At 37.6% G+C, this 24,106-nt stretch overlaps 1 pseudogene across 1 annotated transcript; it reads left to right on the top strand.

Annotated features, from left to right (window-relative positions):
• The first annotated feature begins 202 nt into the window (after window positions 1–202).
• On the top strand, window positions 203–22,229 carry LOC308610206 (ferritin light chain-like; annotated as a pseudogene). The gene is made up of 2 exons: window positions 203–231; window positions 21,539–22,229. The product of its transcript is annotated as a ferritin light chain-like (transcript).
• The last annotated feature ends 1,877 nt before the right edge of the window (window positions 22,230–24,106 follow it).

The raw sequence follows: 24,106 nt of genomic DNA, 5'->3' as shown, positions 1-24,106 counted from the left end.
ATATATATATATATATATATATATATCTGAATCACTTGGCTGTACACCTGAAACACAACACTGTCAATCAACTATACTTCAAGTAAAAAACAAAACAAAACAAAGTAAGTGTAAAGGGAAGTATAGTTTTATAAATTCACCTCTGATATCCAATGGACCAACTGAAAGACAACAGAAACTACAACTTTCTAGGAGACAGGACATGGCTAGCAAACCAGGCCGTTACCCTCGGTAATGGTCATACCTGCCAAAAAATATACAGACTAGCCTGCATTCATGAATACATAGGTATTCTTCACTTATCTGGCATTATTAGGCAATGAGGTATTGTATGTTAGGAGAAGTTTTTTTTAAATGACAAATTTAAGAGGAGTTATTTTAACCTTCACTTGGTAATTTTTTTCTAAAATTAAGAAATGTATCCACTGGTGTATCTAATGTTTCCGTGATAACTCGGGGTCATCAGTTCAATCAACGTTTGCATGAATAATGCAAATGGAAACAAGACAGGCATGCTTAATGAAACTGAAAATGACATAGCACTGGCTGGAATAACTGATGAGAGAGCAAGAAAAAAACAAAAATGAAAACAAACCGTGATCAAGAAACAATCGGTCAAGTTCTGACTTTCTGTACTTAGTTTCAAAAAGAGACACCACAAATCCCAGCGAGAGACTCCAGCAGCATTAGCTGTCTTTCTCCTTTGTTTCCACCTTCCTTTCCTTTTCCTTCTACCCTAGATTGTTCCAGGAAATGTTTATAGCTGCTTCCAAGACAAATGCTAATACTTACTTTCTCTCACACAAACTTCACAATATGTCACGTGATAAATAGTGTGGAGGTAAAAGACAATTCATCACAGGGACATCTCCCATGAAAATAAAATGAGAAACTAGCTTCTAAACATGCAGAGAGAAGGGCGTGGTGTCAGGCACTAATTTCCTTGCAAATTCCTCTCCATTTCTAATAGACGTTCTTATTTACCAAGATCCCTTTTTATTGGTGTCCTATTCCAGACTGCTCCACTCCGCCCATCCTCATCCTGTAAAATACATTCACACTCTTTTGTGACCCTACCTATTTGCCCATTAAATAATCAATCATAGAACGGTCGGAATTAAATATAACGTGAAATTAAAATACTGGAGTCACTTGGAGGGTTTAAGCAGCTCCACCAGAACATACTGGACATGGATTTAAAGAGGCTGTGTGGGACTTGCTCTTGTCCAAGTTCTTTCTCAAGGAGTATCTGAAATAAGCCTAAATTCAGAGTTAATAAGATTGGCCTGCTTTCTCAGGTGGACTGGAATTCATTGCTCTTTCCCCTCAACTCCCTGATGTCAGTGGCACTTTCCAGAGATGAGGTGGACTTCTCTGCCTACTGCAGAAGCTCAGTTCCCCTGGGGCCCATTCCCTGTCTGAATCCCACACTTGAGGCCAGGTGCCACCCTTCCCAGAACATTCGTGGTCTCATTTCAGTTTTTGACCTGCTCAGATTGAGTCCCTGTAGACTCTTTCTCAGCTTGAAACCTGCTCTTCAACCCCTTTCCCTGACCTCGATGGTTACCTTCCTACTTTAGGTCTCAGGTGCTTTAGCTATAAAATGATATAGTTGCCCTTAATTCTAAAGTCTTCTTTCTAAAGCTCTACAATGTGGTGGCTCCTTGAAAATGTTTCTCTTTGCTGGTTTTAATTTTGTAGTGAATTAAAACCACAGCTACTCTAAAAGACGGTATGTTACATTGGATAAGGGAAGTGTGTTTTTGTAGTTAGATTAACAGGGATGGAAGACGACTTAGTATGTTTTAAGATACTCATGATCCATTCTCGTGAGAGTCAGGGGAAGAAGGGGAAGGGAGTTAATAAAATACCAAACCATTGTGACAAATTAAGTTATCAAAGATGTAGCTGATTAGTTACTACTTGAATAAGCCACACATATCCAATTCAAGTTTTCCTTTATTTTTCTAAGGAGGGATCCCAGTGAACTGAATCCCATGTTCAGGAACTCCACGTTCAATGGCTTAGTCTTTAAAAACTGTTATGTTGCTGGAAGAAGAAATATTTCCCATCAAGTCCTAATTGATGTTTAGCTATCACGCACATTTGAAATAAATTTATTACTTTGCCTGATCTCAGTGTAATACATTCCAAAGGGGCAAAGAGCACACGAAAATTTATGGAGTCTCCATCTTCTACACTAAAGTGTGCAATAAATTACATAATATTGGGCCGTGAAATTCACAAGCTATAGAAACCACACCATTAGCAATGTATACAGTGGTAAACAGCAGGTAATGATAATGATATAAAACAAAATAGACTGTGTATGTTGGCACTGCTGCCAATAAAGCAATCATTAAATGCATTCATATGCATCTATGCTAGGTAAGCTCTTTGAGGGCAATTGCTATGAATTCTACATACCTGTCAGGATATTATATAGAGCCCAGTTTCTATGGCCTTTATTCAGAGACGCTGAGAAACGGTTACTGTGGGTAAATTCAGACCTTTTCTCAATATAGAATTTGGTCAACATGCATTCTGAACAGCAAAATTTCACACTGCTTTCAATTTTCCTACAGTACTTGCCACCTCAACAAATGCAGGATTAAGTAGAATGGATTATAAGAAGTTAGAAAGGAAAGATGGAAGAAAAGAAGGAAGGTAGAAAAAAGTTGCGTATGGAGTACATCAACATTTACGTAAAGAGTGGACCTAAAACTAACCTGAGGTTACCCTAAACTATTAGCATATGATATAGAAGCGTAAATGAAAAAATAAAAAAAAACAGCAAGGAAAACTCAAAGATTCTTTGTTTTTTCACTTTACTGCATATACACGTCCGTCTTAAATAATCTATATGCTTATATCCAATAAGAGAGCATTGTTTTGCAAGGCTATTTGGGTTCTATCAGCATGTAAAGGTCGGACAACTCAACTTTAGCAGAGTTAGCCTTCAGGTGAATAATTGCTTCTTTCAGGTTGTGAGCATTTCAATTTTCCAGAAATGTTTCCCAAAAATTAAAAACTAAAAGAGTCCTAGGACAGCATCCTTTAGAAGTTTTATAGTATCAAGTTTTTTGGAGGAAGAGTATCCTTGTCGATTATCAACACAATGATTCCAAGCAGGTCAATTTATGCTGAGAATATTATATAACAGAACCCACTTCACCTCCATTATACTGACAATGATCTTCCTTACTTCAACCTTGTGCTTCTTAGTAAAGTTGAAAATACTGAGCCAAGAACAGACAGTGACAATGCCAGAGACTCAGATGTACCTATAGGTGCCTTCAGACAACATCAGCCACCCAGGCTAAAGTCCTGGTTTTAAAACATCCCAACATGAATGAATCTCAAAAACCATATGCTGAGCAAGTGAAGCCAGATCAAAAGGGCACCTACCATATTATTCAACTTACATGAAATTCTAAACTGGGCAAAATTCATCTCTAAAGATAAAAATCAGATCCGTGGTTGCCTTGGGGTGGGAGATGGGGATACTTTTGCAAAAGCCTAGGAGGAAACTTTCTAGGGTTTTAGAATTGTTATCGATCTTATGGGGGTGGTAGTTATACAAATGTGTACATTAATTAAAAGTCATTGAACCGTTGACTAAACATGTCTGCATTTTATTGTGTGTAAATGATACCTTAATAAAGTTGATTACAAAATGAACCAAAAACAAAACAAAGAAGAAGAAAAACCTCTCAAGACCTCAAAGGAAATACACTGTTTTCTTCCAGGGTACCAGATTGGAAATGAGGCACTGGTCTGTTCTACCCTCAGATTATCCCGAGGATTATCTAGTCTATTTGAAAGCACTAGAGTCCCCTATCAGAAAAACTCACCCCATGTTTAATTACTTTGATTTCTTCTCTGCCTCTTCTCCCACACGGTGAAGTCATTTACGGAAGAAAAACCAGCTTTTTCCAACTTTGCATCATCACATATTCTTTCCAAAGCTACTACTTATGGAACAAAATTTGGCTACACTTTGTAAAAATCTAGTTTTTTGAGCCTTACAAATCTTAACAGTTAACCTATTGCCTCCTTTGGAATTTGGAAAAAAAATTATTTTGAAAATGAATAGCTGAGATTTGACATTTTTGTGTTTTGTGATTTTCTCTTCCCCTAAGAGAGAAGTGAGTAGGAATGAGAAACACATACATAAAGAAAAAACAAATTATCTTGCTGCCTTTGCATGGTTATAATTTATAGGAGGCCCTTTTCAACAATAATCTATTATCAGAATCAATAAAAATAATCTCCATGAAGGCCAGGCCAGGATATTTGTCTCTTTTTCAGCAGATTGCAATACAAACCACATTCATGGATAGATATGCTTCTTCATGATCTTTGTAATACTGTAACAGCTGACCATTTCCTCATGCCTCTTCACCTTAACTTAAACCTGGTTTTTCACTAATGACCTCACATTTCCTTCTCTATCACTTGGTTGTCGGCCTCTTTTCCAACTCCAACTCCAACTCGCATTTCACTCTGGAACCAAAGGAAGACTCACACCTTCCTGCTTTTTAGTGGTACCTCAAGGTCATTAACATATTGTGATCAACCTGAAGAACAGCCAGTCAATTGTTATTGCAGAGCCATCTGAGAGTTTGTAGCTCTAAAAATTAACTAAGGACCACATTTGTCAAAAATACCCTAGTTTAAGATTTTGGTAATATAGCAACAATAATTCCGAAGTCATTTATGACGATCAGTGTGGGAAGCACCCTCCTTCGGGAAGATCCTTTGCCATACAATACACTTTCCCTGTCAGGTAATAAGGAAGCACGGCCGTGGAAATTAAACTTTTGTGGAAAGAAATACTTGGCTTCGAGAAGGCTTGAAGTTCATACATTTTCCTTGAATTAGATTCCCCATTAATTACATTATCCACAGAGAGGTAATTATCAGAATTATGTAAGCAATTAAGGAGATGCTACTCCACATTCTTTCAGCTTGTTGACCTTTCTCACTTTATTTCATGTGGCTATCTGAAACATCAGTGATTTACATGTCTTTCTTTTTTTTTTAACAGATTTCTGTGTGTGTGTGTGTGTGTGTCCCCATGATGAAAACATCATTAAAATAAAATATCATGAATAGACTCTTAAGAAGCAGAGTCTACTTAAAGTCCTGGAAAATGTGAAAGCACTAATATTCATGGACAACTCTACACTCTGAACGCTACTCCAAATTTTATTGATCTCTATTTTGTCTAGGAGTTTTTCAAATTTTCTACCATGATCATTTGTTAGTTTTATAATTACATAATAAAGGCATTACATCATACAATCTTTTGTTATCCATTGCAGTTTTAAAACTATTCCTTTCCTTGTCCTCAGCAGATATGTCATAGATTATTAGTACACAAGCAAAGACTTTCAATGTAACAGTACTTTATAGTGAGAAGAACTATACTGAGCTATCTCTATCCTAAGACAATGCACTAGGAAAGCACTAGGAATTCTTAAGCACTAGGAATACAGAGAGAATCAAGGGGCAAGTTCCTTGCTTTCGAGTAACATAATCATTATAGCAAATGCTTAAATAGCACTTAGTATATAACTCACCACAGCAGTCTTATTATACTCCTTTTAAATCGGTGAGCAGAGGAAGCCACAGGGAAGTCATAGGGTAAAGCCAGAATTTGAACCTAGGTAGACTAGTACACTGTCCACGGCTTTAACTACTATGATAATATATATATATATATATATATATATATATATATATATATATATATATATATATATATATATATATATAAGTCATATATATATATATAACTTCAAGTATTCTGAAGTTACAAAACACTTATCTACCAAAACTCAAAAAGGAGCACACAAAATTGCATAGAAAATAAACATGTAAAAGGTCATAAATAAACCACAATATAACCTGCTCCACATAATATACTGATTGCAGTGTCCTGGGCCTCTCCCATCCTTAGGTAGCTGGAAATTACAACAAAATAATACTTTTCACTTTTGGAAGCCACACTATCTCTCATACCAACCAACTAATTACTTCCTTATAGAGAATAAGAAATTAACCTGAATATCAGAAAAAAATATATATATATAGCATTACTGATGTAGAATCTTTATTTAAAGACAATAACTTCAATAGCAGAGGGAACTTTACCACTGCAGGCTTCAGATAACCTCTATATTTCTCAGATTTTATGCTAAATCATAAAATGCCATATTGTGTCTGAAGCTATTTTTTCAATAGTCCATTTTCTTAAATGGACTAGCAAAGCAGTAAATACTGAGGAACATTTTGGCTCCCAAATCCTAAAGCCATTCTGATTATGCCTGGGTCATCATGGGGACATCATCGGAACTACCAGAGGACTGGCAGAAATACCAGTGGTCTAGCCAGCTTATAAATTAGAAATTATACAGAATCCAATTTAATTTTTTGTTAAGTAATTCCTATGAGGTTTTTGGGATGTCAGTGTAAAGTCCTTTGATGTGTAATCTTTATCCATTAGATAGGGAACAATGTCAATCCCCATCATAAATACGGTCCCAATCTGACACTGAAAATCCACTGTAGGGCATAGGACCTGCAAATAGGATATGAATCACACACATCCATCCACTCATTCAGACAATCCACAAATATTCATTTTTAAGTCTACTATATGCCAATAATGTACCGGGCTCTAAGATGCTAAACCATGCTAAATGCTGAAACAGACATACTCAGTTCTGGCTCTCCTGGAACTTATGACCTACAGAAGTGCCTTCATTGTAAATGGTCAGGACTCAGCCAATGCTATTATCATCAGCAGGTGACCAAATGATAGAGCCTGCTTTCTAAACAAGCTCCACACTCTTTGCTTTCAACATTTTTGCTTTCCTTCAAGCCACATAATCCAGTGGTCAGTTTCTCCCAGTTAGTGAGGTTTGGGGAAAATGTACCCAGTGAACAATTCCTTGTGGCCTCACTCCTTCCTCACACTCTCCTCTGTGCTCTTGAGCTAAAGAGACCTGGATTCAAGTCACTTGCTCTAACCTTATTATTTTAAAATAGGGCTGCTCCTGCTTTGAGGATTTCCACGGGATCAACACAGTAGCAAAGCAGCACTGAATCAGAAGCAGGTAAATTTCAAAATGACAGCTCTAAAAATATCCACTCTCCTTTTGTTCTCCTCCTATCCCTTTGCTCTGAACACCTCTGCTCTGAGGCTTTGCCTTTACCCTTCTCTGATTACTGCTCCAAAAGGGTTTCCAAGAACCGGGAGTATTTATGGTTTCACTTGCTCCCAAGTCCTTGGTGGGAAAGGATGCTTGCTTTCTGATTCTTACTAATTCCACACTCACATTGTTAACACAAAAATCATCATTTAAAAAAAAATTTCCTCAGCTTCATATTTCATCTGGGCCAACACTGAAAGAATATTTTCAAAGAAACAATATCCTCTCTCCTTTGCTCTTCTGAGTTTCACGTTTTTACCTCCAGTCTCATTTTCAACCCTTATTACGGGATGCATCACCAAAATAGAAGAAAGTTCTTTCTGCTTTCCCTGTACCAGCCAATTATTCTACTTTGTTCTGTCTCTAACGAACAGAATGCGAAATCAACACAAAGCCTGATTATGCGACCTCTTCCAAGGGAAAGGTCTGAGAGTTGTCTATTTACTAATGAAGCTCAGTGTGTATTAAGGGTTGACTGAAGCAATCATCAGGAATTTTCATCCCTTAAATTAATGTTTTCCACCAGATGCACATCGTTCATTTCAGATAATATAACTTTTAAGTTCAGGATACAACTGGACAAAAGAAAAGAAAAAGAAGTAACCAACACAACACTTGCAGTAATAACACAGTAACAGCTATCATCCTTCCCTGAGGAATTCAGCCTACTTTATGGACACAATTTAGTACAAACTCATAAGAAAGCTAACAAAGCCCAAAACCACTTCACAAGAGTGTAGAGAGGTAAAGGTCAAAATTTATTACTGCCAGGCCCAGCAGACAATGGCACCTACCGGAAAGAGCACAGGACGGGAAAACCTGGAAGCCTGTGCTCCAGTTTTGGTTATTCCTGTAAGCATTGGTATGATCTGAGTGAACTCAGCCTGCCCTGCTTTTTCCGTTTATAAAAACCTACATCATCCTCTCATTAGAACGAAATGCCACATCTGAAAAGTTGCAGATCTCTTTAGGAAAGAAACAAAACTCTTGTTTCTAACCAAAATGGAATAATTCAGTCAATGGAGACATAATAAAAAGCTGCCATAAAGCAACTGTTTACTTGAAATCTATCTTTTGTGGTGTATTTATATGGGTAAGGAGTGTAAGGATATCATAAGTAGAGTTACCAATTCTTCCAGAAATCAAGGTCATTGAGTTCAGATTCCAACTTTGACCTTGACCCAGGCTTACAGAGATGTAACATGTGCCAATACCTCATATCCACCATACATGGGAGAAACAAGGTATGCAGACAGATCTTCTTCTAAGTATCCCATATGTAGTGGTTTTAATACAGGGTCTCAGATTCGTTGCCATTCTTCACATCCAGATGTGGGCATTTCCCCTTGAATTTGGGCAGGCTTTCCATGGCTTCAAACAGTAGAGCAGGGGTCAGTAAATTATGGCTGCTGGGCCAAATCTAGGCCGCTACCGGCTTTTATAAATGAAGCTTTATTGGAACACAGCCATGTTCCTTAGTATATGTATTGTTTGTGTCTGTTTTCACATCACAGCAGCGGAGCTAAGTAGTTGCAAAAGAGACTGTATGGCGTGTAAAGCCTAAAATATTGACCGTCTGACACTTTATGGAAAAACGTCTCCAACGCCTGCAATAGTATAAAGTGATGCTATGTAACATCTAAGACTAGGTCATAAAAGGTCATGCAGCTTTTGCATGATTCTCCTGGAATGCTTCAACCCTGAACGCTCATTCTTGGGATACTCTATCTTGAATCCTAACTACCACGTTATGAGAAGTCCAAGCCACATGGGCAGCCATCTATAGGCACTCCAGGCAACAGTCTTTGTTGGGCCCAGTCTTCAAGTCATCCCATCTCAAGGGCCAGACATGTGAATTAAAATTATCTAGATGATTGCAGCCCCAGCCATTTGAATCCCCATGAGCTGAGGTTTCAGACATCAGTCACAGAGTAGAGACAAGCCATCTCCTCTGCGTGCTGTTTGAATTGCTGACCCACAGAATCTGGGCACATATTAAAATTTTTGTTTATTTCACCACTAAGTTTGGACTTCTTTATTATGTAGCAATAGATAACTACAGCACTGTGTCTGTACACAGGAGATCTACATTTCACAGAGCACATACTTTTAGATGTGAATGTTGACTGCTCAATTTCTAAGAAGAACGTATACACACATATAGGTACAAAATAGTTATGTATATGTAAATATTAGACCTATATAAACTAATCTATATTATCCATAAAATGAGGGGCCCTTGATAATGGCTAACATTTCTTTTCGGTATTTATTGTGTTCCAAGAACTGATAAATTCTTGCATTGTATGAATTTTCTCTTTTAACCCTCATAGCAACTCGCTGAGAGAAGTAATGTTATCTCTATATTATAGATGAGAAAACTGAGGCAAAAACAGATAACATGCTCAAGAGTACTCAACAAGTAAATTTTAGAGTCAAGATTGGAACCCAAGTTCTCAAGGTTTAGATCCCTTACTCTTAGTCACCAAGCTATATACTGAGTAAGGAGATGAAAGCTGAAGCCATTACCTCATGCTCAAGAAGTTAGACAGAAACTTAGCAGGCATGGTTGAAAGAAAACAGGACTTGGAGTCGTAAGTCCAGAGCCTGAGTTATGAAATGAATTCTCCTCTCATCTAGATATAGGTTTGTTTTTAGAAAATGAAAAAGATCACTGCATGTTTTGATGGTTAATTTCTGTACTTAATGATTACAAAAGAATGGAATTTTACCAGGGAGCTATTTTGCAATGACATAACTTATTGATTCAAAATCAAACCTTTATTATAAATTCTTGATTCAAAAGCAAATCTTTATTAAGTCTCCGTTGCATCAGAAGTCTTTCCCATTCTTCATTTCTTTTAAAACCCTTTCCTGTCTACTCTTGGCCAAAGCTTGAAGCCTAATTTAACATTTGGAAATAAAATAATGAAATAGTCATAACACAGCAATTCCAATGCCTACTGAAATGGAAGCTCTAAATAATTTTTCAGATAATTTAGGAAATTAAAAATATTTACATCATAGATGCAAAGAGAGAAGTTACTTGTGTAATAAAATAAATGGTGAGACAAAAAGTTTCTGGTCAAGTAGATTTGTTTAAATATGAACACTAATTTGAGCTCTATCCCGGTGCTAAAACCCAGTGACAGGTTGCATACAGTTTCTAAAGGGATAGTTCAGTGCATTGGGTCAAATTCATGCCATAAAATGTGGTATTATTAGTAGTACTAGAAGACAGAGTGTGACTGTCTTCTTTGGGACATAGATAAAGACCCCAAGTTAGACAATATCAAGCACAAGTTATGTAGAATAAGATATGATCTCAGTCTTTGGAACATGTCATCCAGGATTGAACAAGAGGTAGATTTATTATGAAGTACATGAAGCCAGAGACAGTAAGCAATGAGTGGTAGTTGGTTAAAATAGACAGGTTTTAGAAGTAGAGGCAGGGATGTAGAAAACAAACTTAGGGTTACCAGGGGATTGTGGTGGGGAGGCTAAATTGGGAGATTGGGGCTGAAATATACACATTGCTATACATAAAATAGATAACTAATAAGAACCTGCTCTTCTTATTAGCACAGGGAACTCCACTCAATACTCTGTAACGGGCTATTTGGAAATGACTCTAAAAAAAAATAAAAGTGGATATATGTATATGTATAACGGATTCACTTTGCTGTACACGTGAAATTAACACAACACTGTAAATCAACTATATTCCAATAAAATTTTTTTTTAAAATAGGTTTTAAGAACCATAGTCAGGGAGCAGTGTGGATTGGAAAGACCTGGCAAGAAATATTTCTGCATCCTCAGACAATGCTCCCCAAGCTGGCTATTGCAAGGGTGAGCATTTAAGAGATCTTTGACCTAAGGAGGACAGGAGATTAACAATCAACCCCAATGTGCATGAATTATTCTCCTCTGTGTTATCAGAAATCAGATGGCATCCTAGAGCAAGGGTCAGCAGATCTTTTCTGTAAAGGGTCAGATAGTAAATATTTTGGATTTTGTGTACCATACCTCTCCGTTGCAACTGCCTATCTGCTGCTGTAGCACAGAAACAGCCATGCACCATACGTTAATGAATGGGTGTGGGTGTGTTCAAGCAAAATGTTATGTACAAAACCAGGAGTCAAGCGAGATCTGATCAGTGGGCCAGAGTTTGCGGACCCCAGTTCTGGGTCAGTGTTCACAGCTGAATGAGTCATGAGGCCTTAAGTTCCAGTTCTCATTGTACTACTTTCTACCTGGGTGAACTTGGGTTCATCCTTTTATTTATATGGGCCACTATATTAGTCAAGCTTCTCCAGAAAAACAGAACCAACAGCATGTGTATACAATGTGCCCATATATATTGATAGATATAGATATCAATATTGATACCTAGATCTATATCCATATCTATATAAAGATAGAAAGAGAGAGAGAGAGACTTTAAAGAATTGGTTCACACAATAATAGAGGCTTGGTCAATTCAAAATCTGCAGGTTAGGCTGTCTAGAGACTCTAGGAAGAGTTGCAGTTCAATTTCTGTAAGTCTTCTGGTAGAATTCCTTTTTGCGACAGGGAGGTCAGTCTTTGTTTTATTAAGAGCTTCAACTGATTGGATGAGGCGCACCCATACTATGGAGGATAATCTGCTGTACTCAAAGTCCAACACCAATTTAAATATGAATTTCATCCAAAAACACCATCACAGAGACTACCCTGGTGGCGCAGTGGTTAAGAATCCGCCTGCAAATGCAGGGGACACAGGTTTGAGCCCTGGTCTGGGAAGATCCCATGTGCCGTGGAGCAAATAAGCCCGTGCACCATAGCTACTGAGCCCGTGCACCTAGAGCCCATGCTCTGCAACAAGAGAAGCCACCGCAATGAGAAGCCTGCACACCACAACAAAGAGTAGCCCTCGCTTGCTGCAAATAGAGAAAGCCCACGTGTGACAATGAAGACCCAACGCAGCCAAAAATATAAATAAATAAATAAATAAATAAATAAATAAATAAATAAATAAATAAATAAAATTGTAAAAAACACGAAAACACCATCACAGAAATATCCAGAATAATATCTGACCAAATAACTGGGCATGGTGGCCCAGACAAATTGACATAGAAAATTAACCACCTAAGCCATAGTTTTGTCATCTTTTACTGAGAAATTTGACTTATCTGAACTATTTTGATAACTAGAAGATACCGTCTAGAGGTAACACCCTCAGGTTTTTACATGGTAGGCAGCAGAGGGAAAGAGCCCATTTGTCCAGTCAGATGACACCTAAAGATAAAATTCTGTCTTCTCTTTCCAACCCACAAGGATGAATGCCAAAAATACATCACTTATATCTGCTTTAGCTAACATAGGATAGGTCTGGAACAGACCTATGCTCCCAGTAAGCCTCATGAAATGCTATTTCATTAAGGGGAGACTTTACTTGCTAAGATTAGAAGCAAAAGAGGGTGGTGGATGAAACACTGCCCAAGGATATAAGTTCATGCAAGGAAGCAGGAGAGAGAATGGGTATCCGAAGATGTGCGCTCTAAGCCAACACTAATTCCACAGCATCAGGTTATAATTCAGGGAGCACAACTGCTGGGGTTTTTTTCCCCCTCTTTTTTTCCCCCAAAGAGGGACAAATCAAGCATACTGACAAAGGAAGAGCATTAGTCACCACAGATAAATTCCTTTTTAGAGGTGATCTTGCAAATAATTTGGCTCAGTGTAGACTATGATTTGGTTCCAAAAACCATAAGCTAGAGCATTTCATTCCAGGTCCCTCCTCAAATATCCATGATAGGTAGAAATTTGGCATCAGTAGTCCTTGAAATCTCCCCAGGTGATTATAATATGCAACCAGGGCCGAGAATCTGGAGATGTAGAGAGAATTTAAATTGAACTTTAGTTAAACAGTAAAACGAGCTCTGACTCTACTGGCTGGAGCTAGAAAAGGGATATGCATTTACTGGGATGAGAAGATAAAGAAAACCAGGGAGTAAATCAAATGCTTTACACCTGTGCTTAGCTAATTGTTACTCAGATAATTCAGACAATCTTACAGCACCTGAACCCTGAAATTCCTTAGTTCTGTTTAAAAAAAAGTAACTCTTCAAGTAACTGAACTCTGAGAATCATGTAAATCATAAAGAAAAAGAAGAAATCTTATTTTTTGAATTAGTTGATTTCATATATACTGTTTCACTTTCATGATGTTAACTAGTTAGCTTTCTTTCCATTTTATGTTTGAGGAAAGTAAGGCTTTAAAAATCTCAGTCATTTTCTCAAGGTCACTTGTTAAGGGTGTGGTAGGGAGCATAATGTCTCCTAAAAATGCCCTCACTCTAATCTCTAGAACCTATTAATATGTTACCTTACATGGTGAAGAGGACTTTGCAGATATGACTGAAGTTATAGACCTTGAGATAGAAAGATTATCCTGGATTACCTCATGGAACAAATCTAATTGCATGAGTCCTTAAAAGTAGAAAACCATTCCCAACTGTAGAAAGAGAAAGAGAGAGATGTCCTAATAGAAGCAGAATCAGAGAGATTCAACATTTTGGGTTTTGTAGGTGGAGAAAGGGGACTCTGAGTCAAGGACTACAAGTGACCGCTGGAAGCGGATAAAGTCCAGGGAACAGAAACACCCCTAAGAGCCTCCAGAAAAGAATGTAGCTCTGCCAACACTTTTTTTTTCTTTTTTAACCATCTATACTGGAGTATAACTGATTTACAATGGTGTGTTAGTTTCTGCTTCATAACAAAGTGAATCAGCTATACGTATACATATATCCCCATATCTCCTCCCTCTTGCATCTCCCTACCACCCTCCATTCCCGATCGCACCCCTGTATGTGGACACAAAGCACAGAGCTGATCTCCCTGTGCTTTGCGGCTGCTTCCCACTAGCTATCTATTTTACATTTGGTAGTGTATATATGTCCATGCCACTCTCTCACTTCATCCCAGATTACCCTTCCCCCTCCCTGTGTCCACAATTCCACTCTCTATGGCTGTGTCTTTATTCCTGCCCTGCCCCCTAGGTTCTTCATAACCATTTTTTCTTTTTTTTAGATTCCATATATATGTGTTAGCATACGGTATTTGTTTTTCTCTTTCTGACTTACTTCACTCTGTAGGACAGTCTCTAGGTCAATCCACCTCACTACAAATAACTCAATTTCATTTCTTTTTATGGCTAAGTAATATTCCATTGTATATATGTGCCACATCTTTATCCATTCATCTGTAGATCCTGCCAACACTTTTACTTTACTCAATTGAGACCAATGTCAGACTTGTAAGGTAATCAATTTACATTGTTTTGAGTCACTATATTTGTGGTAATTTGTATGAAAGCAATAAAAAACTATTACAGGGGTCCTACAGGAGCCAGGCTATATATTTATACTTAAGTATTTCTGAAATGAATTTAACCTTGTGATTGACAGCAGCAACAGCTTCCAAGGGATCCCACCACACACCTGAGGCAAAAGCAGCCTAATACAAAGCAGTGACAGCAGCAGGTCACTGCCCCACACTTGGGGTAGAGGGGGACTTGATCTACTGTAGCAGCAGCATAGCCTGAATGGGAACCCATCCTCCTGTGGCACTAGTCCCATTAACATTAGTCTAATCTGCTAGCACCTGCTGCGCCAACAGGCCCAACATATACAAACCCTCCAACTCAGCAGCATTAAGTGAGCCAGACTCAGGGTTTCCTGAAACTCATATCCAATGGCACTGGAAAGCCCAGATATCACCTAATGTTATGAAAACATAAAAAAAAACAATAACAGAAGACTGGGAACTTCAGAAAGAAAAGGGGAACAATGGAATGGGTGAAAACAAATGGGGTATATATAAGAGAATATCATTAGCCTCATGAGTTTCTTAAATACTATATAATGGTCAAAGCAAATATTATGACACCATCTGATGTGGTTCTCAATGTAGAGAAAGGAAATACTACAGAAAATCATACTTTAAAACTGGGGAATATTAAGAGACTAAATGGAAGTAAAATTTTGGAACTTCACTTGAAGTAATAAAACACTGATTCCAGTAGGCTATGGTAAGTTACATATGTATACTGTGATGCCAAAAGTAACCACTAAGAAAACTATACAAACAGTATACACAAATGATTATAAATAAATTAAATTAAAATGGACTTATTAAAAAATGTTTAAGTAACCCACCAGGCAAAATAAGAGAAACACAGGATTGAGAAACTAAGGTAAAAGACAAAACAAAAAATAAAATGGTAGACCTAATCTTTAACATAGCAATAATTACATTAACTGTAAATGATCTAAATAACCAAGTCAAAGACAGAGATTGGAAGAGTAGATTAAAAATTCACAAGCATGATCCAACTATATACTGTCTATAAGAAGTTTACTTTAAACATCATGATATAGGGAGTTCAAAGTAAAAGGAAGATAATGATATATCATGTGAATGTTAATCAGAAAAAGTAGGAATGGCTATATTAATATCAGATAAAGTAGACTTCAGAGCAAAGGAAATTATTAGGGGCAAACAGGGTCATTACATAAAGATAACAGGAATAATCCACCTAGATGACCCAATGATACAAAATGTGTGTGCACCAAACAACAGAACTTCAAAATACATGAAGCAAACACTGAAAAAAAGTAGTAAAAGGAGAAAATTTTAAATCCACAATTATTATTTGAGACTTCAGCACAGCAATTTATAGAACTACCAGAGAGAAAAATCAGCAAGAATATGGAAGAAATGAAAACATCATCAATCAATAGGATATAACTGACATTTAAAGAACACACTCAGTAACAGCAGAATACATAGTCAAGTGTCCATGGAATATTCACTCATATACTATATACTGGGCAATAAAAAGAACCTTAGCAGATTTAAATTGTAATGTGCCTAAGTGTTGGATGCTAAGACTCAGAGGTTTTCTTATTTCTTTCATTTATATATTCATAAAAAATTAGCAGATTTAAAAGAATTAAAATCATAGAGTATGTTCTCTAGCCATAATGGAATCAGACTAGAAATCAATAACAGAAAGACAACAGGAAAGTCTTCAATCACGTGAAAACTAAACATCACAATTCCAAATAACTCATGGGTAAAAAAGACAGCAGCAAGGAAATATTTTTTAATGCATAGAATAAAAGGAAATGGAGATATAACAGATCAAAGTTTGCAGAATGAAGTGAAAGCAATGCTGAAAGGGAAGTCTATAGCACTAAATTGGGAAAGAAAGTGTTTCAAAGCAATAATCTAATTTTCTATATTACAACAGTAAAAAGGGAAGAGGAAAAAACACTAAACAAGCAGAAGGAAGGAAATAATAAAGATGAAATAGAAATCCATGAAACTGAAAACAGGAAAATAGGGGGGGAAAATCAATGAAACAAAAGGCTGGTTCTTGGAAATAAACAATCTAATCAATAAAGATCTAGCAAGACTGATAAAGATAAAAAGATGGATGGCACAAACCACAGATATCAGAAATGCAACCAGGGATACCATGGCATATCCTGCAGGTTAATAAGGGACAAGTTGTTATGAACAAGTCTACACTATAAATTGAAAAATGTAGGTGAAATGGGCCAATGCTTCTACACTCAAAACTACCAAAACTCAGCCAAGATGGAATAGATAATCTCAATTTTCCTGTAACCATTAGAAACACTGGTTTTTCATTTAAAAACTCCCAAAAGGAATATTCAGGTTTAGATGTTTCACTTTTGCCCAAGACATAAAGAATTAACACCAATTTTACATGATTTGATAAGAAATAGAAGTAGAAGGAACAGTTCCTAATTAAATTTATGAAGCCAGTATTACCTTGATACCAAAACCGGACAGGGATATGATAGAAAGAAGAAAACTACAGACCAATATTTTTTATGAAATTGGCTGTAAAAATCCTCTGCCAAATATTAGCAAATTAAATCCAGAAATATATAAAAAGAATAATATACCATGACCAAGTGGCATTTATTCTAGTTATGCAAAGTTGGTTAAATATTTGAAAATCAAACAATATTATCCACCATATCCAATAGATTAAAGGGAAAAGTCATGTGATCCTATCCAATAATGCAGAGAAAGCACTTGACAAAATCCAATCTCATTCATGATTGTAAAAAAAGAAGAAGAAAGAACTCCAAGCAAACTAGGAATAGAAAAGGAACATACTGAAACTCATAAAGATGATCTACAAACAACCTATACCGACATTATATTTAACTGTGAAAGACTGAATGCATTCTCTGTAAGATCAGAAACAAGGCACGGATATCTGCTCCCACGACTTTTATTAAATATATTACTGGAGGTTCTAGTAAGAAAATAAAGCAAAAATAAATAAATACATACATTTAAAAGTTAAATTTTTAAAAAGTTCATTTAAAAGATAAAAGGACTATTCCTACTATGTTGAATAGGAAGGAATATATCCTACTGAATGTTGAAGAGTAATATATCCTATTATATTGCCTAAGGAAAAGTAAAACTGTCTGTGTCTGAAGAGGACATGATAATCTAAATGGAGAAAATACCAAGGAATCCACAAAAAGCTTGAGAAATAATATTAGTTTGTAAATGTTTTAGAGTACAAGATCAACACAATTTTATCACATTATATATTAATAACTAATGTGTAGAAGCTTAAATTAAAATATGTGATGCCATTTACAACTGACCTAAATAAATACTTAAATACAAGCCCAATAAGACATTTATAGGACCTCTATACTGAAAATTACAAAATGCTGATGAAGAAAAAATTTAAAGTCCCAAACAAATAGGGAGACATACCTTGTTCATGGATTAGAAAACACAACATAATAAAGATGTCAATTCTCCCCAAGTTAAGAGGCTTAACACAATTACTCTTAAAATGCCCTCAAGGTTTTTGCGGATATAGACAAGCTTTTTCTAAGATTTATATGGTAAGAAGAGGCTGAAGAATAGCTAAAACAATTTGTAAAGGAAGATTAAAATGGGAGGAATTAATCCACCCAATTTCAAGACTTTGCAGTATTTTTGGAGGGTAGATACATAGATCAATGGAATGGAATAGAGAACCCAGAAATAGACTGACATAAATACATTTAACCTGTTTTTGACAGCAGTGCAAAAGCTATCAAGGAAGAATAGACATTTCAAAAAATGGTACTGAAACAGTTGGACATCCCTCGACAAAAACAAACAAAAAATGAACCTTAACCTAAACCTCCACACCTTACACAAAAATTAAATCAAAGTGGATCATAATCTTAAATGTAAAAGCAGGACATTTTTAGAAAAAAAAATAGGAGAAAATCTTTGGCATCTAGAACTAGGTGAATAATTCTTAGACTTGACACCAAAAGTATGATCAATAAAAGCAAAAACTGATAAATTGGATCTCATCAAAATGAGTTAAAAATGCTTCATAGAAGATCCTTTTAAGTGGATGAAAACTCAAATTACACAGTGGGAAAACATATTTGAAAATCCCATATGAGACAGATGACTTGTATCTATAATATACAAAGAACTCTCCAAACAACTTAAAAAAATCCAACTAGAAAATAGGCAGAAGACAGGAACAGACATTTCATGGAAGAGAATATACGCATGGCAAAGAAGCACATGAAAAGATGCTCAACATCATTAGCATTAGGGAAATGCAAATTAAGACCATAATGAGATATCAGAGAATAACTAAAATTATAGTGACAACATCAAATGCTGGTGAGTACGTAGAAAAGTTATATCACGTCACTGGTGGGAAAATAAAATGGTTTAGCCACTCTGAGAAACAGCTTGACAGTCTCTTTTAATCCTAAAAGTAGATTCACCCTACAATGCAGTAATTGTACTCTTGAGCATTTATCCAAAAGAAACAAAAACTTAATTAAGTTCCCACAGAAACTTACACATAAATGTTCATAGCAGTTTTATTTATAATAGCCAATAACTGGCAACTACCCAAATGTCTTTCAATGGATGAATGTTGAAACAAATTGAGATAAAATCTTATGATAGAAAACTACCGAGCAATGATAAGGAACAAATTATTAATATATGCAAACATTAAAATGAACTTCAAGGGAATGATGCTGAAGAAAAAATTTTTAAAAGCCAATCTCCGAAGATTAAGTAATTCATGATTATGTTTACATATTATTCTTAAAATAACAAAACTGTGGAGATGGAGAACAGATTAGAAGTTGCCAAGGGTTAGAGATGGGGGTAGAAGGTACAGTGGGGAAACTTTGTGAGGTTTTTGTGGTCCCAGTACAAATAATACAGCACTCTTGGTTTTAATCCCTAAAGATTTTTTAAAACAATTCCTAATAAGAGGTGTCCAGATAATTAGCAATGGCAGCAGATTACAGGTATAGCTCCCCAACATGACAACTTCAAAAGAGATTGTACTAATTCAATGCATATGTTAATGTTAAAAAGGCCAGTCACAGTACTTAAATGGTATATATCTTAACGATATTATCCTAAGTATCTAGCTATACCAGATGGACTAGCAGGATTTTCTGTACATTCAATCTTATTTAAGACAGGAAATCTTATAATAAGAGAGTTAAAAAAAGAAAAAGAAAAAACAACACACCTCAACTCATAGGAAGATGAGGTGAAAAAAGGAGCAGTGGTTCAAAAGCTTAAGCAGTGGCACCTAAATTTGGCTGCATATTAGAATCATCTGAAGCACTTTTTAAAAACCCTCACACTGACTGTTGGTCATCCTAGACCAATAAAATAACTTTAAATCTCCTCAGACGATGCCAGTGTCTAGCCAGAACTGAGAACCAGCGGACTAAGCAGAAGGGGATGTTTCTACAAAGATTTCTTAACAATAAGTCCTTTCACCCAATCAGATTTACCTTCCCACAAAGGGGTAAAGAAGGCTAGATGTTGTCCATACTTGCTTAGCTTTAATTAGCACTTGTGACTTGCCCAAATCCTAGATCATGTTTCCCCTAAATTTCATGTTATTCCCTAAGTTTTTCAAATCCAGGGCTAAGGGGTTTGCCAGGATGAGATTTTAAGTGTTCACACAGGGGAAGTCCCTGGCAAACCAGGACAGCGGTCACTCTACATTGAATTGTAAAGTATCCTAAATAACCCTGCCACTGCTCCCAGATACTAGTCTGTGCCAACCAGTGGAGAAAAGGCATTCTCCATTACTACCACGGCAAATGCTGCTGTACTTGCCTTGGCTACTCCCTATCTTTACCAGGCGTCACTCCCCTTCACCTGCTGGTGGACGCTTTGGCAGCTGACAATGCAGATATTTTCAAACTTTAAGGTGAATAAAAATCATCTGGAGGGCCAGTTATAACAGAGATCACTGAGCCCCACTAGAGTTGCTGATTCCATAGGGCTGGGATAGGGCCCTAAAACTTGAATATCTGACACATTATCAGGGGACGCTGGTAAAGCTGGTCAGGTTGTTACCGAATGCAGGTTCGTGTGTCTGAAGCACAGTGAGGCCAAACAAACCTAAAGGTTGGAGTCTGGAGAAGAGAAAGGTTTATTGCAGGATCGAGCAAGGAGAGGGGTGGTCCGTGTTCCAAAACCCCTGAAATCTCCAAAGGATTTCAGCAAAGCATTTTTAAAGGCCAGGTGAGGGAGGGACATCCCAGGGCATGTGATCAGCTCGTGCACAATCCTCTGATTGGCTGATGTTGAGGCCACAAGGCAGGTAACATTATCCATCCTTAGGTGCCAGAGGGTCTGGGGGCTACGTGCTCATGATCATCAAGGAGTTCATTTCTTCCATTGGGTGGTGGTTTTTAGCATCTGAAAACTCAAGAAATATGCCTGAGATACTATTATCTGAGTACTTCAGAGAGAAACTACAATAGAGGATATGGGGGATGGGTCTGTCCTAGGAAGGCCCCATAGGGTACTGCTTAGTTACAAGGTGACCATACTTTGAGAACCACTGCTCTAGTGGCTTGGAATGTTAAGAAAGCAATGGAAGAATCCTTTCCCAGATCTAGATTCTAGTATCACCAGCTATTTTGGTGGGAGGAAGGGTAAGTTTTGTCCTTGCTTGGACTTCTTGTTCATTTATATCAAAGCCTATTTGAGGCAGTGCGTTCGGCAGTCCTGCAGATCTGTCTTTTGCTTCAACAGTGTTTGGAATGAACAGACCCAGGGACGCTCCTTGCTCCAGCCCCCGACCACCTTCCAACCTTTCTTCCTTTCGCAACCTTTGGAATCAGACACTCAGCTATCCTCAGCCTCCAGGACAGGCCAACACCAGTTTTTGAGCTTAGCTCCTTATCACTGATCAACCACGAGTTCACAGGTTCGTCAGAATTATTCCACCGAGGTGGAGGCCGCCGTCCACCGCCTGTTCAACATGCATCTGTGGACACTTACCTCTCTCTGAGCATCTATTTCGACAGCAACAATGGGACTCTGGACAGTATGGGCCACATTTTTCGCCAACTGGCTGAGGAGAAGTGTGAGGGCGCCCAGCGCCTCTTGAAAATGCAAAACCAGTGCTGCGGCCGCGCCCTCTTCCAGGATGCGCAGAAGCCTTCTCAGGATGAGTGGGGTAAAACCCAGGATGCTGTGGAAGCCGCCATTCTTAGGGAGAAGAATCTGAACCAGGCACTAACGGATCTGCGCGCCCTGGGTCCTGCCCGTGCAGACTCCCAGTTCTGTGATTTCCTGGAGAGCCGCTTCCTGGAGGAGCAGGTAAAACTCATCCAGAAGATGGGAGACCACCTGACCAACCTCCGCAGGCTGGCTGGTCCGCAGGCTGTGCTGGGCGAGTATCTCTTTGAAAGGCTCACCCTCGAGCCAAACAGGAGTCTCTGAAGTCCAGCCGCGTCTGAGGAGACCCTCTGGCGTCAGAGCTTCTGCCTGAAGCCCCGCTCTGCAGCCACTAGGCAGCTTTGTAACCGCCCTGGAGCCCTCTCCCAAGCCTTGGACCAAATGGAAACAATAATGCTTTTTGCAGAAGGAAAAAAAAAAGCCTATTTGAAATACAAACAGAATAAAGTGAAAAAAAGAAATATATACATATATTCACGTTCTTTTAACATATGAATTGCCCCACTTTATCTGTGTGAAATAAGTTTGTTCCCATTATTGGGCTGGTTCTCAAGCTTTGCTGCTCGTTTGAATTACCTAAAGAGCTTTGAAGAAAAACATTGGTGTCTGGGTCCCAGCCCCAGAGATTTTGATTCAGTAGGTCTAGGGAGGAGCCTGGGCACGGGAAGGTCTCAGAGTTCCCCAGGTGATTCTAATGTGCAGCAACTTTGTGAACCACCTCTTGGCTTCAATGCAGCTAGTCATCAGATATTAAATCTAAGACACATGGACTACTAGTGCGTGAGCTCTGTCGCTAGGTGTATTCCATTTTCTTTCTCCTGGAAGATTCGTGCCAGGGAAAATGATTGATAGTTGTGTTACTTCTCTGAAATGGATGGAAATTTCCAATTAGCGTGAACAGGGGAGGGTGAATGGGTGAATGCAATAAGGTGTATCATTTACGTATTGCCCTATGTGTATGGCTAGAAGCTTTTGCAACTGAGGTCTGCCCTACTTTTCATGCTAATGGTAATGCTTGTCCTCCTAATGCAGCCGTAAACTTTATAAGCCCATAGGTAGACAGCATCACAAAATATTTACCCCTCCCCACTGGCCCACTCTCAAGCTTCACTCCCCTTCCCCAATACACAAATGTACATCAGTGCACTTGAGACCAATATCAACATACTGACCTTCAATTCTTCTACTCTGCAGCTTCCCTCTTATCAGGAGATGTCAGCATTTAGTGCAAGGACAAATGCTTGCCTCTTGAGGAGTAATGTAGACAAAGCCTCCAAGAGACAAATAGCCCTCAGGGAGGGGGAAAAGGTCTTTCAAAAAGGTTAATGCCCAGAGGAGGCATTTTCAGTCATCTCAGCTTAGAGGTCAAATATCCAAAATTAAAAAGGTTAAAAAAAGAAGAAGAAAGCAAGGAAGAAAAGAAGGAAACAATTTTCTTATCTCATAGTAATAAGGCAGTTTTCCTTAAAAAAAAAGACTTAAGCCTTAAATTCTCTTTCCTAATCAAAATGTGCTTTTCCATCTTTAGACTATTCCTCTTATATCCTGTATTATTCATGATGTTTAATTCTTGAAATAGCACATGGCTGAAAACAGAAGCTAACCTCTTGTTCACTATGAATTAAATCTTCTTTTCCTAGGACCCGTCTACAATGTACAATTTGGGGTTGGCCAACATAATTATTTTCTCTGAAATACGTTACAGCATTTTGCCTTTTCAATATATAGTTATACAATACATTGTTAACACAACATATTTAATATAGTCAATATAGTAAATACAACTATAACACACATGATATGATGCCACTTTGGTGATTTTCTTCATCCATGTAATTCTGAAATTTGACAGTATAGTTTTCATATTCTAATGAGCTGAGTATTACCTTTGCAAGGATAGAAAAATAAAATAAATTCATAATATTCTTGTGGGGTTTGCCCCTGGGGTGGATTACCATAATGGGGGGATATTTGAGCCTTTCCCCAAGTCATTAAAAATCCTCCAGCAAGCAGCCCCTTGTTCTCTCCAGGGAGTGGGGGGAAAGGATCTTTAATCATAATAATCCCGGGGGGAGAAATCTCGGAAATAAGACATCTGCTTCTGTGCCTTGTTGTTTTGCAGAATAGCAATGATTGCCTTAGCAGCTTCTATTGCCATATGTATACAATAAGTAAATGAACATAAAATTGAATAAACGCATAAAAGAAGGATAAACCCACCCAGCTTAACAAACCCACTCTCTCACCTGCTGTGCCCCGAAACATGAAAGAAAGAATCACGGGATCATAAGGATTAATAAAATAACA

Source organism: Mesoplodon bidens, assembly GCF_964165515.1.
Source record: "Mesoplodon bidens genome assembly, contig: HAP1_SCAFFOLD_852, whole genome shotgun sequence".
In the NCBI taxonomy this organism is placed as follows: Eukaryota; Metazoa; Chordata; class Mammalia; order Artiodactyla; family Ziphiidae; genus Mesoplodon; species Mesoplodon bidens.
The sequence above is the reverse complement of the archived record's forward strand: the minus strand, read 5'-3'. Positions and strand labels throughout refer to the sequence as shown.